The sequence below is a fragment of the Odocoileus virginianus genome, chromosome 9 (genome assembly GCF_023699985.2).
Source record: "Odocoileus virginianus isolate 20LAN1187 ecotype Illinois chromosome 9, Ovbor_1.2, whole genome shotgun sequence".
Taxonomy (NCBI): domain Eukaryota; kingdom Metazoa; phylum Chordata; class Mammalia; order Artiodactyla; family Cervidae; genus Odocoileus; species Odocoileus virginianus.
In genome coordinates this window covers 25,470,549-25,489,801 of record NC_069682.1, presented here as the reverse complement: position 1 = coordinate 25,489,801, position 19,253 = coordinate 25,470,549, and the positions used below count along the sequence as shown (strand labels likewise).

The window sequence follows — 19,253 nt, the reverse complement described above, 5'->3', positions numbered from 1 at the left end:
CATCTTTATCCATTCATCTATTGATACACTTAGGTTGCTTCCATATCCTGGCAACTGTAATCCATGCCAATTTAAAGTGAGGTCTCTAATGCTTGCTAAATCTTCATCTCTGCCCTGTTCATGCCTTTCCAATTTGTGAAGGGATAAGAAAATCCGTGCTGAAGGGTTACTTTAAGTAAGAATCAGGGTTCTTGTACAAATATAAAATGAACATGTGTCCATTAACTAACTTATTAAATAACAATGAGGCAGTAAAACATTACAACTGGCTCCAAGGGAAACCCAGAGAAGGGACACGTACAAAAGCAATCAGAGATACTGAAATAAATTTGCTAATAGATGGAAGACTAGCAGTTTCTTTCACAGGGTGAAAATCAATTGCATGTCCACCAGACAAAATTCATTTGCCTCTTTATGGATGAGAATTCTTCGCATTAGCACCATGTGTTTTCTACAATTTATAGTTGCAAATTAGTTTAATCAAAAACAGTGAAAGACACAGACCCCTGTAAAATCAGACAACCCAAGAAGAATCTGCTAGATGACACCCAGCAATTTCACTGAATGGAAACAGTCATCTTTTTGCCCATTTCAAAGCCTTTCACAATTTTTTCCTGACAATAAGAGGAAACAATAATCACAAAGCAATCTGAGGTCTTGTGCAAGTCCAAGAACAAGTGGAGAATAGAAAAGCCTGTAGCTTAGCAGCAGTGCATGCAGGAATGGTTTGAGTTTAAATCAGAATTATATTCAGTGTGATGAGTGCCTGTATTATACTCAGAGCATGACTGCCAAAAAATTCCTAGGTTTTTCTTTCCACTTCAGGCATCTTCTGTATAATAAGAGAAGGAAAGGGCCCACTCTGGTCAGCTGTGATCAGACAACTGGGTTCCAGTTACCACATTTTACAAGGACTAGAGACAGTCAGGAAGATAAAGGAATGTGGGCTGGTGGAGGAAACCAAGAATATCTGGTCTAGAGAAGACAAAGCTCAAACAGGAATGGGATAGCTGGGACTTCCCTGGCAGTCCAGAGGTTAAGAGTCGGTGCTTCCAATATAGGGGACATGGGTTCAATCAGGGATCACATGCCAAATGACCAAAAAATAAAAGTAAAAAAATAAAATTTAAAGGAATTGGATAGCTGTCTTCAAACCTTTACATTACAAATGTGAATGAAGGCTTAAAGAAAACCGTCCTAAATAATAATCCAATGAATGGTGATGTTGACAACATCAGTCAAGATTTATTGAGCTTTGCTCTCTGGCAAACCCTGAGCTAAGCACTTTACAAGTGTCATCTCATTTACTCTTCATAACAAGGAGAACTTAGTGGCCGAGTCTGGACTTGGCCGACAGAGACATCAAGCTTTGGATGGAACCAAAGGCCTTTAAGTCCCTTTGAGCTTGGAGACCACATGGTTGTGTGTTGCTCCTCTGCTCAAAGATCTCCAATGGATCCCTATAGGTTACTGTATTAGGTATACATTTCTCAGCCTAGCAACAAAGACATTTCATGGGATGGCCCACATTACTGTCTCTGTTTATCACCTGAATACTAATACCCAAAACGTATCCAAATCAGTCATGTCAGGTACTTTACTCAAACAACCCTTTTTCAACTTAACCAACCCTCTACGATCCCACCTGTATCTTTCCATCTCCAATGCTACCTCTTCTGCAAAGCCATTCCAATATCTTTTTTTCCTCCTCTCCTACCATCTCTCTGCACTCCTTCCACCACGTGCTGCCCATTGTCATAGTTAATAAGTACTTGTTTGATCTCTTCTACCAGTTCACAAACTCTTTGAGGGGAGGGATATTGGACATGTGTATAGAATGGCCCAAGAAGGAAGGTGGGATGTAGACAGAAAAGAAGGAGCTTGAGGAACCTTCCAAGGCAAGAGGAACAATCCCAGGTCCTTAGCAGGGGAGCAATCTCTGGAATGCCTCCATCTCATGGGCATTTCCATGAGATGACAGGGCAGTTGAGGCTTCCTCCGTTTGGTACCTAGACCCCGAGAACAAGTCAAAAGGGTTTGATAAATGACTTACTTATTTACTATAGTTGGCATCAGAACTGGACAAATATGTTTGGGTCCAGATTATAGAAGGCCTTGAACATCAAAACAAGAGGAGTGCCTACAGATCCTGGACAGTAAAGTGCCTTCTCTAAGTGATTCTAATAGTCTTGAATGTATTTTTTAAAAATATGCTCGTACAATTTTCTCTTTTTGTTTGATCTCTCATTTTCCTGTCTTTATAGTTGCTCTGAAAACATTATTTTTGACATTTGATGGGTTTGTGTTTCCTTTGCTTTTTATCATCTCCCACCTAGACCATCCAGGCTTCCCTGGTGGCTCAGCTGATAAAGAATCCACCTGCAGTGCAGGAGACCTTGGTTTGATCCCTGGGTTGGGAAGATCCGCTGGAAAAAGGCGAAGGCTACCCACTCCAGTATTCTGGCCTGGAGAATTTCATGGACTGTATTAGTCCATGGGGTCACAAAGAGTCGGACACGACTGAGCAACTTTCAATTCACCTTGACCTAGAATACACTTTTCCCCTCCTCCATGGACACGAAAATGTCGTTGGCCAGTTTCCCTCTCCCTCAAATCCATAAAAGCCTCTTGACAAGTCTGCTTTTCTCTTGACAGTTTTCCCTCTTCCCTCCCCGTTAGTGGTTCCATTGCTCCAAGTCTGTCATGTACTTGGGTTTGGGGTTGGGTTGTACTTGGCTCCTATCTGGCTCCTATCTCTTCCTGTGGGAGACTGCAGAGAAAGTGAACCTACCCAGCAAACAATCGGGAATTCCTCACTAACCAGTGGGTTGCCTGCACTTGTTATATCTCTTTTCCAGAACCATGGAGAGGGGAGCGGTAGCCACCTTCTCCCCCACCCTCAGGAGCTGGGCGTTCTCCTGGAATTCGGGCCATCCCACCAAATGCAAATAACATGAAGATGGTGTTATGAGCTGCCACTTCATTGTCAACCCTCAAAACAACACTCCCACATGGGTTACTACCCCTCTGCCACTGACAGAGATGCAATGTGGGGTAACTAAAGATCCCTGATGTCCCAGAGCCAGTGAGTGACAGAGCCAGGAATCAAACTCTAGCCTTACTGACCCCACAGGTATACCTTACCTCCAGACTTCATGTTTTGATGCTTTGCACTGGGCTTAGAAGACTTACATTTCTTTAATGTGCTGCCCTGGCAAAAATTCCAAAAAGTAAAAACAAAGGCTCCGTTTAAAAAGTCACATCTCTTACATGTAGCCATCCAGTTTTTCCAGCACCATTTATTGAAGAGGCTATCTTTGCCCCATTGTATATTCTTGCCTCCTTTGTCAAAAATAAGGTACCCATAAACATGGGTTTGCTTCTGGACTTTCTATCTTGTTCCATTGGTCTATATTTCTGTTTTTGTGCCTGTATATATTTCTGTTTTTGTGTTAGTACCATACTGTCTTGATGACTGTAACTTTGTAGTATAATCTGAAGTCAGGAAGGTTCATACCTCCAGTTCCAGTCTTCTTTCTCAAGACTGCTTTGCCTATTGGGGGTCTTCTGTGTTTCTATATGAATTGGGAAATTTTTGTTCCCGTTCTGTAAAAACTGTCATTGGTAATTTGATAGGGATCACATTGAATCTGTAGGTTGCATTTGGCAGTATAGTCATTTTCACAATATTGATTCTTCCTACCCAGGAACATGGAATATCTCTCCATCTGTTTATATCATCTTTGATTTCATTAGTGTCTTATAATTTTCTGTGTACAGTTCTTCTATCTCCTTAGGTAGGTTTATCCCTAGATATTTAATTCTTTTTGTTGCAATGGTGAATGGGATTGATGCCTTAATTTCTCTTTCTGATTTTCCACTGTTAGTATGTAGAAATGCAAGTGATTTCAGTGTATTGATTTTGTATCCTGCAACTTTGCTAAATTCACTGATTAGCTCTAGTAATTTTCTGATACTATCTTTAGGTTTTTCTATGTACAGTATCATGTCATCTGCAACCAGTGAGAGCTTTACTTCTTCTTTTATGATCTGGATTCCTTTTATTTCTTTTTCTTCTCTGATTGCTGTAGCTTGGACTTCCAGAACTATGCTGAATAATAGTGGTGAAACTGGACCTCCTTGTCTTGTTCCTGATCTTAGTGGGAGAATGCTTTCAGTTTTTCACCACGAGAATAATGTTTGCTGTAGGCTTATCATATATGGATGATGATGCTGTGAAAGTGCTGCACTCAATATGCCAGCAAATTTGGAGAACTCAGCAGTGGCCACAGGACTGGAAAAGGTCTGTTTTCATTCCAATCCCTAAGAAAGGCAATCCCAAAGAATGCTCAAACTACTGCACAATTGCACTCATCTCACACACTAGTAAAGTAATGCTCAAAATCCTCCAAGCCAGGCTTCAGCAATACGTGAACAGTGAACTTCCAGATGTTCAAGCTGGTTTTAGAAAAGGCAGAGGAACCAGAGATCAAAGTGCCAACATCTGTTGGATCATTGAAAAAGCAAGAGAGTTTCAGAAAAACATCTATTTCTCCTTTATTGACTACACCAAAGCCTTTGACTGTGTGGATCACAATAAACTGTGGAAAATTCTGAAAGAGATGGGAATACAAGACCACCTAACCTGCCTCTTGAGAAACCTGTATGCAGGTCAGGAAGCAGCAGTTAGAACTGGACATGGAACAACAGACTGGTTCCAAAATAGGAAAAGGAGTGCGTCAAGGCTGTATATTGTCATCCTGCTTATTTAACTTATATGCAGAGTACATCATGAGAAACACTGGGCTGGAAGAAGCACAAGCTGGAATAAAGATTGCCGGGAGAAATATCAATAACCTCAGATACGCAGGTGACACCACCCTTATGGCAGAAAGTGAAGAGGAACTAAAAAGCCTCTTGATGAAAGTGAAAGAGGAGAGTGAAAAAGTTGGCTTAAAGCTCAACATTCAGAAAACTAAGATCATGGCATCTGGTCCTATCACTTCATGGGAAATAGATGGGGAGACAGTGGAAACAGCGTCAGACTTTTTTGGGGGGGCTCCAAAATCACTGCAGATCATGATTGCAGCCATGAAATTAAAAGACACTTAGTCCTTGGAAGAAAAGTTACGGCCAACCTAGATAGCATATTAAAAAGCAGAGATATTACTTTGCCAACAAAGGTCCATCTGGTTAAGGCTATGGTTTTTCCAGTGGTCATGTATGGATGTGAGAGTTGGAATGTGAAGAAAGCTAAGCACTGAAAAATTGATGCTTTTGAACTGTGGTGTTGGAGAAGACTCTTAAGAGTCCCTTGGACTGCAAGGAGATCCAACCAGTCCATCCTAAAGGAGATCAGTCCTGGGTGTTCATTGTAAAGACTGATGCTGAAGCTGAAACTCCAATACTTTGGCTACCTCATGTGAAGAGTTGACTCATTGGAAAAGACCCTGATGCTGGGAAGGATTGGGGGCAGGAGGAAAAGGGGATGACAGAGGATGAGATGGCTGGATGGCATCACCAACTTGATGGGCATGGGTTTGAGTAGACTCCAGGAGTTGGTGATGGACAGGGAGGCCTGGCGTGCTGAGATTCATGGGGTTGCAAAGAGTCAGACATGATTGAGCAACTGAACTGAACTGAACTATCATATATGGCCTTCACTATATTGAGGTAGGTTCCTTCTATGCCCATTTTTTGAAGAGTTTTAATTATAAATGGGTGCTGAATTTTGTCAAAGGCTTTTTCTGCATCTATTGAGATGATCATATGGTTTTTATCTTTCAATTTGTTAATGTGGTGTATCACACTGTTTGATTTGCGTATGTTGAAGAATCCTTACATCCCTGGGATAAACCCAACTTGATCATGGTGTACGAGCTTTTATGTGTTGCTGAATTCTGTTTGCTAAAATTTTGTTGAGGATTTTTGCATCTATGTTCATCAGTGATATTGGTCTGTAGTTTTCTTTTTTTGTGTTGTCTTAGTCTGGTTTTGGTATCAGGGTGATAGTGGCCTCATAGAATGAGTTTGGAAGTGTTCACTTCCTAACACCATACACAAACTCAAAATGGATTAAAGACCTAAATGTAAGACCACAAACTATAAAACTCTTAGAGGAAAACATAGGCAGAACAGTTGATGACATAAATCAAAGCAAGATCCTCTATGACCCACCTCCTAGAGTAACAGAAATAAAAACAAAAGTAAACAAGTGGGACCTGATTAAATTTAAAAGCTTTTGCACAGCAAAGGAAACTATAAGCAAGGTGAAAAGACAACCCTCAGAATGGGAGAAAATAATAGCAAATGGAACAACTGACAAAGGATTAATTTCCAAAATATACAAACAGCTCATACAACTCAATAGCAGAAAAACAAACAACCCAATCAAAAATTGGGAAGAAGACTGAAACTGACATTTCTCCACAGAAGACATACAGATGGCTAACAAGCACATGAAAAGATGCTTAACATCGCTCATTATTAGAGAAATGAAAATCAAAACTACAATGAGATATCACTTCACACTGGTCAGAATGGCCATTATCAAAAATCTACAAACAACAAATGCTGGAGAGGGTGTGGAGAAAAGAGAATGCTCTTGCACTGTTGGTGGGAATGTAAATTGATACAGCCACTATGGAAGACGGTATGGAGATTCCTTAAAAAAAACTAGGAATAAAACCACCATATGACCCAGCAATCCCAATCCTAGACAAATACCCTGAGGAAACCAAAATTGAAAAAGACACATGTATCCCATTGTTCACTGCAGCACTATTTACAATAGCAAGAACATGGAAGCAACCTAGATGTCCATCGACAGATGAATGGATAAAGAAGTTGTGGTACATATACACAATGGAACATTACTCAGCCATAAAAAGGAACACCTTTGAGTCAGTTCTAATGGGGTGGATGAACCTAGAATCTATTATACAGAGTGAAGTAAGTCAGAAAGAGAAAGATAAATATCGTAATCTAACGCATATATGGGGAAGGCAATGGCAACTCACTCCAGTACTCTTGCCTGGAAAATCCCATGGAAGAAGGAGCCTGGTAGACTACAGTCCATGGGGTCTCGAAGAGTGGAACACTACTGAGAGACTTCACTTTCACTTTCCACTTTCATGCACTGGAGAAGGAAATGGCAGGCCACTCCAGTATTCTTGCCTGGAGAATCCCAGGGACAGAGGAGCCTGGTGGGCTGCCGTCTATGGGGTTGCACAGGGGATATATGTATACCTATGGCTGATTCATGTTGAGGTTTGATAGAAAACAACAAAATTCTGTAAAGAAATTATCCTTCAATAAAAAAATTAATTAATTTAAAAAAAGGTCACATCTCCCATTTGCAGCAATGTGGAGGGACCTTGAGATTATCATATAAGCAAAGTAACCCAGATAGGGAAAGAAAAATATCATATGATATCACTTATATGTGGAATCTAAAAAAATGATGCAAATGAACTTATATATAAAACTTAAATAGACTCACAGATATAAAAAACAAATTTTTGGTTACCAAAGGGGAAATGGGGGAGAGGGATAAATTAAGAGTCTGGGATTAACATATACACACTACTATATATAAAACAGATAACCAACAAGTGTGTATAGCACAGGGAACTGTACCTAATATTTTGTAATAACCAACATCAGAAAAGAATCTAAAAAAGAATATATATGTGTATACATACAAGGGGGCTTCCATAGTGACTCAGTTGGTAAAGAACCTCCCTGCAATGCAGGAGACCTGGGTTTGATCCTTGGGTCGGGAAGATCCCTTGGAGAAGAAAAAAACAACCCACTCCAGTACTCTTGCCTGGGGAATTCCATGGACAGAGGAGACGGGCAGGCTACAATCCATGGAATCGCAAAGAGTCGGATGTGACTATCTGACTGTTCACTTTGCTGCATACCTGAAACAAACACAACATTGTAAATCAATTATACCCCAATAAGAAAGTAAAAGAAAATAAATTCACAACTGAACACTCTCGCCCAGTAATACTAACCCTCTTGTAAACATATTTGCTGTGTCACCTGTACAAACATTCCTCATGAACACGACCCTTTGTCTGTTTCACAATGTAAAATGCAACAACTCTATAAAAGGAAGGATCACCCAAAAACAAGGGTCAATTGCTTCAGAGATGCATTTGCCATGTCATCTTCTTTTCTCTTCTTCTTTTCCCAGATTGTCCCCCCATTTCTGTTTCTGGAGGTTTCCTTTTTTAAAAAATTAGCAAGGTTTTAATGAACCCGTTCACTTTCTTTTTTAAAAACATTATTTATTTATTCAATGCTGGAGAGGGTGTGGAGAAAAGGGAACCCTCTTACACTGTTGGTGGGAATGCAAATTAGTACAGCCACTATGGAGAACAGTGTGGAGATTCCTTAAAAAACTGGAAATAGAACTGCCAGATGGGCCAGCAATCCCACTCCTGGGCATACACACCGAGGAAACCAGATCTGAAAGAGACACGTGTACCCCAGTGTTCATCGCAGCACTGTTTATAATAGCCAGGACATGGAAGCAACCTAGATGCCCATCAGCAGACAAATGGATCAGGAAGTTGTGGTACATATACACTGTGGAATATTACTCAGCCATTAAAAGAATTAATTTGAATCAGTTCTAATGAGATGGATGAAACTGGAGCCCATTATACAGAGTGAAGTAAGCCAGAAAGATAAAGACCAATACAGTATACTAATGCATATATATGGAATTTAGAAAGATGGTAACGATAACTCTGTACGCAAAACAGAAAAAGAGACACAGACATACAGAACAGACTTTTAGACTCTGTGGGAGAAGGCGAGGGTGGGATGTTCTAAGAGAATAGCATTGAAGCAAGTATACTATCAAGGGTGAAACAGATCACCAGCCCAGGTTGGATGCATGAGACAAGTGCTCAGGGCTGGTGCACTGGGAAGACCCAGAGGGATGGGATGGAGAGGGAGGTGGGAAGGGGGATCGGGATGGGGAACACATGTAAATCCATGGCTGATTCATGTCAATGTATGACAAAAACCACTACAATATTGTAAAGTAATTAGCCTCCAACTAATAAAAATAAATGGAAAAAAAATATTATTTATTTATTCATTGGCTGCACTGGGTCTTCATTGGCTGCGGGCGTTCCCTAGCTGCAGTGAGCAGGGGCTACTCTTTGTTTCCGAGCTGGGCTTCTCATGGAGGTGGCTCCTCTTGTTGTAGAGCACGCAGTCGTCAGTAGCTGTGGCGTGTGGGCTTAGTTGTCCTGAGGTTTACAGGATATCCCTGGACCAGTGGTGGAACCATGGGTGGAACCCATGGCCCCTGCATTGGCAGTGGATTCTTAGCCACTGGACCGCCAGAGAAGCTCTCCCTTTCACTTTCATTCCCTCCCTCTGAACAGGTTCACCATCCTGATCTCCTCTCTTTGGTCCCTGGATAAGCCCACAAGACACGCACAGATTGGAAAGCATAGCCTCTTCCCTTAGACCCCTGTCAAGTTTATAGCATCCTCAAATTTTGCTCAATTGAAGAGGGGTGTGTTTATACCCTTCCTGTTCCCTGCAGTGATCTTCCATCCAGAATGTAAATTTATCATTTTCTTTTAAAAATTTTTTCTCAAAGGGATGCCAAGGGATTAAAAAAAATCATTTTAATTACTCAAACAAATTAGAAAACAATTTAAGAGGAGGGACTTGCCTGGTGACCCAGTGGTTGGGAAATCACCTTGCACTGCAGGGAACTCAGGTTCGGTCCCTGGTTGGGAACAAAGATCCCACATGGTTCAGGGCAACTAAGCCTGTAAACCACAACTGAGGAGCCTGCATGTGGTGACTACTGAGCCCGTGTGCGGTAGGCTCCTAAATGCCACAACTAAGACCCAGTGCAGCCAAACAAATAAATACTTTTTTTTAAGGTGTAAAAGGGTATAAGTCCTTGTCATAGTCCCTTGTTTTCTATACACAGGCCACCACTCTCACCAGTTGGTTTGCTAATTCAAACAATAAAGATCTGTGTATATAGTTTACTGCTCCCTGTGTCTTCAAGTTAACTTCAAAGATAATTCACCCATTCAGTTCAGTCAGCTTGAATCACTAATCCACCTTTAGTCTTGACTTAAATGACACCTCTTCCTGGAAGCCTTTCCTGTCCTTCCCAAGCCTGCAACACTAGGCATTTGCCCCACTGTCCATCATGCTTACCAAGAAGGATGGACATTGTCTGTTTCTTATTTGGGAGGGGCAGGGTCAGCACCAGACACACAGAATGCATTCAGGAAATATTTGCTGAATTAACATAAATACTATCTGGAGATCAACATATACTCCAAACTATGCGTGAAATCTGTGGAATACAAAGGCAAATGGACTAAGGTATCTACCCTAACCTTCCTGGAATCTTCATATAACAAAAAGCAAGAGAAAGATCCACTTTCATTAATTCTACTTTTAATCTAGGTTCATTAAGTAGCAGTATTTCTCATTTGCAGGATCTGTTCTTTCTCTTATTGTTACTGTGTTCTACAGTCTCCCTTTATTGCCAAGATTTGTCCTAGGAATCCCATGGATTTGCGTTGGCCCAAAGCATGAAAGGCTGAAGATTTCACCTTGCCTTCTTTGCCATTTTCACTTTCTTCAAACTGGCAACTTAATGACCCACTCAAACACCAACTATAGAGAACACTGGCAAGCAATCAGCTGCGAGAGGGCACCACCTATTTTTATGACTTCAATTGAAAAGTTACATTGTTGTTGTTCAGTTGCTCAGTCTTCTGATTCTTTGCGACCCCATGGACAGGAGCACACCCGGCTTTCCTATCCTTCACCATCTCCTAGAGCTTGTTCAAACTCATGTCCATCGAGTTCATGATGTCATCCAGCCTTCCCATACTCTGTCATCCCCTTCAATCTCTTCCTGCCTTTAATCTTTCCCAGCAACAAGGTCTTTTCCAATGAGTTGGCTCTTCGCATCAGGTGACCAAAGTATTGGAGTTTCAGCTTCAGCATCAGTCCTTACAATGAATATTCAGGATTGACCTCCTTTAGGATTGACTGGTTTGATCTCCTTGCAGTCCACGGAACTCTCTAGAGTCTTCTCCAACACCACAGTTCAAAAGCATCAATTCTTCGGCACTCAGCCTTCTTTAGGGTCTAACTCTCACACCCGTATGTGACTACTGGAAAACCACAGCTTTGACTAGACAGGCCTTTGTCAGCAAAGTAATGTCTCTGTTTTTTAATATGCTGTCTAGGCTGGTCATAGCTTTTCTTCCAAGGAGAAAGTGTCTTTTAATTTCAAGGTTGCAGTCACCATCTGCAGTGATTTTGGAGCCTAAGAAAAGAAAGTCTGTCACTGTTTTCATTATTTCCCCAGCTAATTTGCCATGAAGTGATGAGACCGGATGCCATGATCTTCGTTTTTTGAACGTTAAGCCAGCTTTTTCACTCTCCTCTTTCACCTTCATCAAGAGGCTCTTTAGTACCTCTTCACTTTCTGCCATAAGGTTGGTATCATCTGCATATCTGAGGTTATTGGTATTTCTCCGGACAATCTTGATTCCAGCTTGTGCTTCATCCAGCCTGACATTTCGCATGATGTACTCTGCACATAATCTAAATAAGCAGGGCAACAATATATAGCCTTGATGTACTCCATTCCCAATTTGGAAGCAGTCTGTTGTTCCATGTCTGTTTCTAACTGTTGCTTCTTGACCTGCATACAGGTTTCTACATACAGTTTACAAATATAGAGTCATCCCCTGGTATCAGTGAGAGATTGCTTCCAGAATCCCCACAGATGCCCAAATCCGAGGATGCTCAAGTCCCTCATATAAAATAGCACACTATTTGGACTTACCTGTGGTCCAGTGGCTAAGAATCCAAGCTCCCAATGCAGGGGACCCAAGTTCGATCCTTGGTAAGGGGACTCAAGATACTGTGTGCCACAAATAAGACCTGGAGCAGTCAAATAAATGAAAATAAATATTTTAAAAATAAATAAAATAGCACATTATTTGCATTTAAACTACCACATAATCCTTTGTACACTTTAAATCATCCCTAGATTACTTATACTACTTGAGTGCACGTGTGCTAAGTTGCTTCAGTTGTGTCTGACTCTCTGGCTGTAGCCCGCCAGGCTCCTCTGTCCATGAGACTTCCCAGGCAAGAATACTGGAGTGGGTAGCCATTTTCTCCTCCAGGGGTCTTCCTGACCCAGGGATCGAACCCCTTGTCTCTTAAGTCTCCTGCATTGGCAGGCGGGTTCTTTACCACTAGCACCATCTGGGATACCCCTTATACTACTTAATACAATATAAATTCTACATTAAGAGCTGCAAGGGCATAGCAAATTCAAGTTTCTCTTTTTTCTGAGTATTTTCACACACCGAGGGTGCGGAACCTGTGAGTAGAGAGGGGCAACTGCAGGCTTGAAATATACTCGGAGGCAGTGTGTGTTGGCACCCTAGGGTGTCAGAGCAGGAAAGTGGTATAAGAGCTCAGTGGGGTCCATCTGGGTATCCTGCCAACTTCCAGACACAGCGCAGTCTGGCAACAGCTCTGAGCTTCTGCTGTGTGACAGGAGCGGGTCTCTGAGTCATCATTGGGGGTGTTGTGATATGTTAACTAAGTCTACAGGGCTTCCCTGGTGGCTCAGACTGTAAAGAATCTGCCTGCAACGTGGGAGACCTGGGTTTGATCCCTGGGTTGGGAAGATCCCCTGGAGAAGGGAATGGCTACCCACTCCAGTATTCTGGCCTGGAGAATTCCATGGACAGAGAAGCCTCGTGGGCTACAGTCCATAGGGTCGCAAAGAGTCGGACATGACTGATCAACTTTCACTTTTCAACTAAGCTAATGAATGCACATGCCTGTGACAACAGTTGACTGGTCCTGAGGGCTCAGTGTAGCTAAGGGAGGAGTGATAATTCCTGCATGATGATGACAACTTTGATACTTATCATTTTAAAATTATTTAAAAATGCAAAGCCATCTTATTATGAAATTCTACTTAAGTGAAATGGAGCAAATGTTCTGTGCATCAGCCTTAGGCAAATCACCTTGCCTCAACAGTATTTTTCGCATGTCAGAAATGATGTGTGCGTGTGTGCATGCTCAGTCCTGTCCAACTCTTTTGTGACCCCATGGACTATAGCCTGCCAGGTTCATATGTCCATGAGATTTTTAAGGCAAGAATAGAATACTGGAGTGGGTAGCCATTTCCTTCTCCAGTTTCTGCCATTGCTGATATTTAAACATGATTGCCTGCCTATTAGATATTATGGAGTTATTATTTGTGTTCTTAGGTGTGACAGTGGTTTTGTGAGCAGGTAGGAGAATGTTCTAACTAATAGGAAATGCATACTGAAGTATCATGATGTCTGCAAATGTTTAGGAAAGAGAATGTTCAAGTTTGTGTACGTGTGTGTGTACAGGGAGGGATTGCAAGGAAGAAACAGAGAAAATATATCATTTTTACCAAATGATCTTTGAATTCCTTATTTGCAGTCATTTCAAATTTTCAAGAGTGCATCAGAATCCTATGACCAAATATAATGAACACCATTTTTTAAACCAACTGTAAGTCTATCCAAAGGAGAAACAGATTCTTTTTGCTCTAATTCTCTAATTCTGGCCTTTAAAAATCTAAATATTCTGTCTTAACAAAGTTTCAAAACTTCTGAGTACACTAGAAATTATAACTTTCCAAGGAGGCTCTCCTACACTGCTGGTGGGAATGTAAATTGGTGCAGCCACTATAGAGAACAGTATAGAGGTTCCCCAAGAAACTAAAAATAGAGCTACCATATGATCCAGCAATCCACTCCTAGGCATACATCTGAAGAAAATCATAATCTGAAAAGATACATACATTCTAATGTTCATAGCAGCACTATTCACAAAAGCGAAGACATGAAAACAACCTAAATGTCATTGTCAGATGAATGAATATATATATATATATATATATATATATATGTATGTATGAATATATATATATATATATATATATGTATGTATGTATATATATACACACACACATATATATATCAGTGGAGTACTATTCTGCCATAAAAAAGAATGAAATAATACCATCTGCAGCACATTGATGGACCTATAGACTATCATACTAAATGAAGTAAATCAGAAACAGAAAGACTAACACCATATGATATACACTTATACATGGAATCTAAAATATGACACAAATGAATTTATCTACAGAATAGACTCACAGACACAGAGGACACACTTGTGGTTGCCAAGTGGGAGAGGGGTAAGGGAGGGATGGATTGGGAGTTCGAGATTAGTAGATGCAAACTAGTGTATACAGGACGGATAAACAACAAGATCCTACTGTATAGCCCAGGGCACTATACTTAATATTCTATGATAAACCATAATGGAAAAGAATATGAAAAAGAATATATATATATGCATAACTGAATCACTTTGCTGTAGAGCAGAAATTAACATAACATTGTAAATCATCTATACTTCAATATAAATTTTTAAAAATTATAACTTTAAAATTCTGCTCATTGGTTTTATTTATCCTAATTTTAACCAACATTTTTACTCTTTTCTTCCTATGATCCTTCATGCTTCAGGCATTCATCAGAACATGTCTTGCTTTTCCCCTCTGGATTTTATTAACATACGTCTTCATTTGTTCTTTCATCCCCATCATTTACAGAGATTTCTCACTTCCTTCCTTGCTGTCAATGTTTTCCTAGATTTGTCTCCTGTTTGGGGCAGTAATTTATTTCTCTAATTTGCCCTGCCTTCACTGCACTTCTGATTTCCTCTACATCTTTTTCATTATCTTCTGTCACCCTCTATTTCATGGAAAGGGGGGGCTCCCGGGCATCCCAGCTGGTATCTCCCATCCCTCTGTCTTCCTTTGTTACATGTAACCCTCTGAATGCTGTTTCAAATCTGCTGAGGCTTTATTTAAAATAGAATATATATGTGTGTGTGTGTGTGTGTGTGTGTGTGTGTGTACGTATACATACACATCCATATATATACACAACACTTAAACTTTTTTTTAAATTGAAACTCCAAGGCAGAAAGGTTTTCTCCCCAAGACTATAAAAATGGAGCCTGCTCAGAACCAGTCCTGCACTGTCTGGTCTTTTGTGAGGAGCTTATTTGGTTGATTAGGTGCTCCGGGACAAGAACGCCGGCACACCTCTGTCTGTTTACTTAGCTGGCTTCCCGTCCTCACCAGGCGGGGTTCACCCTAGTGACCGCCCCCCCCCCGCCCCCGCTCCGCCCGCCCCGCCAACCCCTCCCCCCCCCCCAGCCCCCACCGCTCTCAGAGCTTCCTGTCATTTCACCTTTTCTCTGGTCCACAGAACCCTTGAATGATAATCCTCTTTTATTTTCCTGAACTTCTGAACTCTTCTTGCGTCTCTTACCTCCGGTCTTTGGCAGTCAGCCTCGGATTCCTTTATCTGCCCGCGGCCGGCGGGAACTTTCTGCCCAGAGAGAAGAAGGAGGACCGGTTTCCAGCGAGCCTCCGTCGTTTGTCGCCTTTAAGCATAAGGCCGGGCCACGCTGCGTTTTTCTTTGCTCCTGTTCTGTCTTCCCTGTTAGCTGACCTAACTTTTCCTTCCGTGTCCGGACTCAGCGTTCGGTGGTCATTTTTCCTTTTTCTCTGTTATCTGGTCTCCGTGGTAGGCGCTCCCCCCTCCCACCTTTTTGACTGAATCGTCCTTCGATCCCACAGGTACCACGTCGTGGAAGGCGGTTCCCCTCTTCCCCCAGCAGTATGCACACCCGAGCCGGTCAACTTCAGGAATCGGTCGATTTCAGGAGTCCAGCTCCTTCAACCCGTCTTTACAGCTTAAGTGCCCCGGTTCTTCATAATCATGTACCCCCACTCTGTTCTCAAAGGTGGAAGGATCATTCTGCCATCTCTCTGCCATGTGCACATTCCTCTGTCCACTCCCCAGTCTGACCCAGTATTTCACTTGGTATTTCATTATCATGTATTTCATTTCATTGCCCTGGCTTATTTCATGGGTCGTCGTGGCTTATTAGCCATACCAGACTAGCATCTTTCATAACCACATTATTTCTCATCTTAGGCATAAAAACGTTTTGTTTCTCATCCTGCTTGGTGTAATGCCACTGGAAAATTAAGTCACAGGCACCCAGATATTTTTTCAGATGTGTCATGTATTGTCTTGCTTTGAAGGCTCAGTACCACTTATCCTAGGCAAACTAAATTTCACCAATGTGTCTTCTGGGATTACAGTGGAAGACTTTGTACTCTAAATTCTCTAAACAAAATCCCTGCCTTGGAATGTTTTTCAGATGACAAAATGCCCTTTCTGAATGACTGGGTGATCAGCTCCTCTCAAATCAGTCAACAACTTCCATTAAGTCCTTTCTCCTTATGAAAAACAAGAAACGCAATATTACTTTTTACCTCTCTCTGACTTTTATTAAGCACAATTTTTCATCTTCTCCCAAATCCCACCTTGACACCTGACTTCTTCTATCCCTTTTCTGTTCTAGGTCTATAGCTAAAACTCATCAGGAGAAAGCTATTCTCTGTGAATTGCTGTTAGTGTGCCATCAGCCGTTCGGTCACCAGGTATTTACCAAGATAGTCTCGTGGACAGTCATCACAAAAATTGCCTTGGCAAAATCCCACAATGCCATGGCACTGAATCATGTTGGGAGGAGTCTCCCTCACTTGTAATCACAAAATGCCCAGCACCCCTCTGGATCTACCCCATCCACACATCATGTAGAATGCATGGTGTCAGGAAGGAAAAACCTTTCCTCTATCCTCTTAAACTCTGTCCCTATGGACCTGTAAATTAAACTAACAAAAGACAAAATAACAGGAGAAAAGACACGCAATTTTTACTAACATTTTACATGCATGGGAATTTATAGAAAAGAATAAAACTTAAAGAGGTTATCAGATTTGGGGGCTTATATATCATTTTAAGAAAGGAAGTGGGTTTTGGGCTTCAAGGCACAATAAATTGTGGGAAGTGGCTAGGATATGGGGCTTCCTTGGTGGCTGAGACAGTAAAGAATCTGCCTGCAATGCAGGAGACCCAGGTTCAATTCCTAGGTCGGGAAGATCCCCTGGAGAAGGGAATGGCTACCCATTCCAGTGTTCTTGCCTGGAGAATCCCATGGACAGAAGAGCTAATGGAAAATAAGGGTTATTTCAGTAAAGTCTGTTTATGCAGACTCTTCTCGGTGCCAATTCTCTGTCTCTGGTGATATGAGTCATTCTCCTCTTCCTGGTACAGGAGAAAGGGACTTTGGTCACCGAGGGAAATTTATGCTTGGCTCTTAGGTGGCTAAGGGGAAGCCAGAGAATTCTTAGGGTTTCCCTGGAAGTGCAGATGATAAAGAATCTGCCTGCAGTGCAGGAGACCCGGGTTCGATCCCTGGGTTGGGAAGATCCCCTGGAGAAGGGAATGGCAACCCACTCCACTATACTTGCCTGGAGAATTCCATGGGCAGAGGACCCTGGCGGGCTACAGTCCACGGGGTAGCTAAGAGTCAAACACGACTGGAGTGACTTAGCGAGCAAGAGAACTCTTCCTGTACCTGTTGATTCTCAGTTGCCTTCAGCTCAAAATAATCTCTATGCTAAAGCAGCATATTGGGCAGGGGCACCTCCTGATCCCCTTCAATGGTTCCATCAGTAAGTGCAATGGTGCCGACATTTTCTACTGGCACCTTACAGAGAGCACTACTTTCTGATTAGCAGTCCTATTTTTCTGTCAAGTAAACTGTGGGTTTGAGAGGTTAATCCTCTTCCTTGTCTAATCTGATCTCCAGATGATTCCATTCAGAATTTGTGCAGTTCTATAATCTCACTCTTCTCCCCTTTCTGTATTATCCATGTAGCTGCCACCGAAATTACTTTAAAAGATCTATTCTCCTCCTTAACCTTCATAGTGGGAACCCCTTGGCTTCTTCTCTCTGATTCCTCCCAACCTCCCTGAGCAGAAGAATGAAAGACACTGAAGCAAGTAGGGACCCAAAGGAAGCTCAACTCTTGCAGCCATAATCAGAACCTGCAACCTGTGCCCCAGATCTCTGTACCCCGTGGTTCATCCACAAGCTTGCGCTTGTGACCATCTTCTGCTTTAGTCTCCAGGGTTCCACAGAATCCAAAACCTGTCCTCGTTGCCTCCAGAGGGATGCTCCTGAGCTGATGGTCCAGCTGAGTCTCCCCAGTTAAGATTCTCTCTAAACATGTGAGCCATTTGGGGTAGAAACAAACTAAGGACCTACAGAATCACAGTTTTTTAGAGTTGGAATAGCCTTAGGCAGGAGTATGTTCCTCACTGAAAGAGTGTACAGGCTGGGTGAGTTTTACTGATGATGGGGACAGGTTGGTAGACCATGGGGGCAGGACGTGCCTCCAACAGGAATCAAATCTGTTCAGAAGCTCTATTCATATTTATTTTCTTCTGCCACTAATCCTTCCTAGTGCCCAAATTTCATGATGTTATTTGAGTGGAATTAGATTGGAACAGTTTACATTACCTGATTAATTAGACTCAGCTTTGACTAGAGTGATGAAGAGGTCCAATCCTGTTAGTGTAACATTCTACCTCAGGTTGTGGTTACATAACACTATGGGGGTCTGGGAGAGACAGTTGGGCTATTTGTTAATGGATAGAGGTAATTAACTTGAACTTTATTTTTAAAAATTAGGAGGGCAAAGCAATGGAATAGTATTCAGCTATGAAAAGGAATGAAGTACTGAGGCATCCTGCAACATAAATGAACTTCAAAATAGTAAGTTATTAATAAATGATACAAGCCAGACACCAGAGGCCACTGATGACATGATTCTATTTATAGGAAATATCCAGAATTGGGGAATTCACAGAAAGAGCCCACACATGGGTGGTTGCCAGGGGCTGGGAGAGGAGGGAATGGAAAGTGACTGGGAGTGGGGTTTCTTTGAGGAGTGATGGAAATGTTTTGGAATTAGAAGTGGTGTTTGCACAACATTGATAATATATTAAATGACAGAATTGTTCATTTTAAAGTGGTTAACTTTACATTATATGAATTTTACTTCAATTTAAATATGTATATATAGAGAAAGACAGACAGAGGGAGTAAGAGCTCACCTGATATTGATCTTTAATTTTTGTATTAATTCTTTAATGGACCCAAGTAACATATGATCTGAAATTCTTGCCATACACCTTAAAAGGCTTTTGTGTGTGTGCTTCTAAAATAAC

General features: G+C 41.6%; 1 long non-coding RNA gene across 3 annotated transcripts in view; it reads right to left on the bottom strand.

The window, feature by feature from the left end:
* Nucleotides 1-19,253, bottom strand: part of LOC139036583 (uncharacterized) — a 78,107-nt gene that overhangs the window by 37,266 nt on the left and 21,588 nt on the right. For all 3 annotated transcript variants that reach the window (XR_011489401.1, XR_011489403.1, XR_011489402.1), the window contains exon 4: nucleotides 11,864-11,961. This is a non-coding gene — a long non-coding RNA (uncharacterized lncRNA). The remainder of the gene's footprint in view (nucleotides 1-11,863; nucleotides 11,962-19,253) is intronic.